Raw genomic sequence first — 2,574 nt, forward strand, 5'->3', positions numbered from 1 at the left:
CGATTGTAATTCCTTTCTCCTCTCTTAATAATAATTAATCATTTGTTCGCCTTAATTGCTTGTTTACTTCGTTTATTCTTCTGCCCTAATTTACTTTTATGCAATTTATTTGTTATTTCATAATGTTTACTGCTGGAAATTTATCTGCTGTTAGTATTGATAGTTTAATTAGCGTTATGAGTAGCTAAACCGCTTTCATGTTGGGATTAGGGGATCTGCGATAGGAATGTGACGATGTAGTAAATGAATTAGATGAATGAATTGTGAGATCCTGTCACCATAGCAATTTAATTGTATTTATCGACTTAGTTGAGTGCACGCTTCTGAGTCATCTCTTTAATCTGGCTAAAATTAATCCTAGATCAAAAGATTGGAATAAATAGGCCTGCTATGAACAGTAGACTACCCTGGCGAGAATGAAAGTTAAGTTAGTGGTATTTTAGGATAGAAAGTGGACCGAAAGGACCTTTCCGTATCCGTCTCGCATATAATTCGTCTGAATCATTTACAGCTGAGTCACTGGACTACCGTAGTGAACCGAAATCCTGACATGTCCCTCTCTATCTGGTAGTTTAATCCTTATTTCTTGCCTCTATTACTCTTGCCTTTATTTCTCTTCCTTTAAACTTCGTAGTTTAGAAAACAATTCAAACAACCCCCCCCCCGCCCCATTTGTGACCAAATAGACGGACTTCTACAAATATCTTGCCTCCCTGAGGAGATCGACCTGACTTCCCTAGCTATATAGTTAGTTTAGTTAGTTTATTTTTGACAGGTACACGACAGACGTGTCAAATTTTGGCGCCGTTGCCGGGGAGGCAATTGCCCTATTTGTTTTCGTTCCGTTAATTTTATCCGTCTCAGGGAATTTTTATTCCTTGAGGCAGTTCTTATTTATTTCCTTTCAGTGTTGTTTATGCCCAGGTCAGACAGGTTTGAGTTAGTTTCAGCTGATTCAGAACCAGAGAGATTATTCAGGCATAGACTCCGTCTGCAAAGGAAATCGCGAAAGGAAGACTTGAGTACTTTTGAGCTAGAGCTACAACACTCTCTTTTTGAAGAAGACAGTCCGTTATCACCAGTAAAGATGCCTAAACTTTCTAGTCATTCAGTGCCCAAAGCCACCTCAATTCCAAAGGGTTTCAATCATCAGACGGAGGATGGGAATACATTTGACATCCGTCCTTCTTACATAAATCTGGTGGAGAGAAACCTTTATAGAGGTGTGGCAGGTGAAGATTCGAGGAAGCACATGGAGACCTTTACCGATTACTGTTCTACTATCCCCGCCACTAAGGGGGTAACTCAAGACAACATAAAGGAGGTTCTATTTCCTTTCTCTTTGACTGACTCAGCCAGGGAGTGGCTGACTGACTTGGACCGCACAGCTGCTGGGGTTACAGATTGGGAGTCTCTTGCTCTTGCCTTTTACAAGAGATATTTCCCTCCACAGCGCACCAATCTGCTGAGGGCCAAGATTACTAGTTTCAGACAGAATCCCGATGAGAGTTTATATGAGGCGTGGTCACGATTCAAGAAATTGGTGAGGTATATTCCTCACCATGGCTTTGACCCATGGTTTATAGCTAATCAGTTCTACAATGGGCTGTATGACAACCACAGAGCCATACTTGATGCGGCATCTAGTAGGAGATTCCAGGAGAATACTGATGATGATAAGGGGTGGTCCCTTATTGAAGAGATGGCTAATCACAACGCTGAGTATGGAAACCCGAGGGATAGTATAAGGACAGTTCATGCGGTAGATAAGCAGGTTGTGGCTCAACTAGAAGCCATGAATGCTAGATTTGACAAGTTGGAGTTACAAGCTGCTGGGGAGCCTCAGACGGTCCATGTTCTTACTAGAGGAGAGATCGTTTCATGTGAGAGATGTGGGAGTAATGATGGTCACACTGCTGTTGGCTGTCTTGTGGAAAAGGAACAAGTCCTTGCCTTTCAACAATATAGGCAAGGAGGGGGTTCCTATTACAACAATCAAGGGGCAGTCCATCCCAATTTGAGGTGGACTAGTCAAAATGTGCTCAATCCTACTCCTCCTCCGCACCAGCAGCAGCCTTATGTCCCTCCACATAGGAATCAACAAGGCATTCAAAAGCCTCGTTCCTTCACTCCTCCTAATCACGGTGCATCATCTTCCGGTGGGGTGAGTGAAATTGGTGAGCTTAAGTCTATGTTTCAATCCTTTACAAAGCAGTGGCAGCTGAGTGATCAACAGAAAGATGCGTCCATTAAGGCACTTGAAACTCAAGTTGCCCAACTAGCCACGAATCAATCCACAAGGAAGCAGGGTCAATTACCGACTCAAAATGAGAAGAATCCACATGAGACGGTAAATTTCATCAATCTGGGAAGCGGTCGTTCATATGAGGGACCGGAAGTGTTGAAATCAGACCCGAGGAAGGCTGTAACTGATGATGAATAATGTTCTGTCGAAGAAAATGAGCTGACGGCTAAGAAAGTGCTCGATCGACTGGTTTCTGGAGGTCGATCGAGCAGATTTGGTGAAGAAAGTGGTCGATCGAGTGAAAATTCCACTCGATCGAGCGAACAGGA

At 43.0% G+C, this 2,574-nt stretch overlaps 1 non-coding gene across 1 annotated transcript; it reads right to left on the bottom strand.

Annotated features, from left to right (window-relative positions):
* Positions 1-1,462: 1,462 nt before the first annotated feature.
* On the bottom strand, positions 1,463-1,569 carry LOC141609609 (small nucleolar RNA R71). Its single transcript, XR_012527534.1, has one exon. It is a non-coding gene; the product is annotated as a small nucleolar RNA R71 (small nucleolar RNA).
* Positions 1,570-2,574: the final 1,005 nt, after the last annotated feature.

This window comes from Silene latifolia, chromosome 10 (genome assembly GCF_048544455.1).
Source record: "Silene latifolia isolate original U9 population chromosome 10, ASM4854445v1, whole genome shotgun sequence".
NCBI lineage: Eukaryota > Viridiplantae > Streptophyta > Magnoliopsida > Caryophyllales > Caryophyllaceae > Silene > Silene latifolia.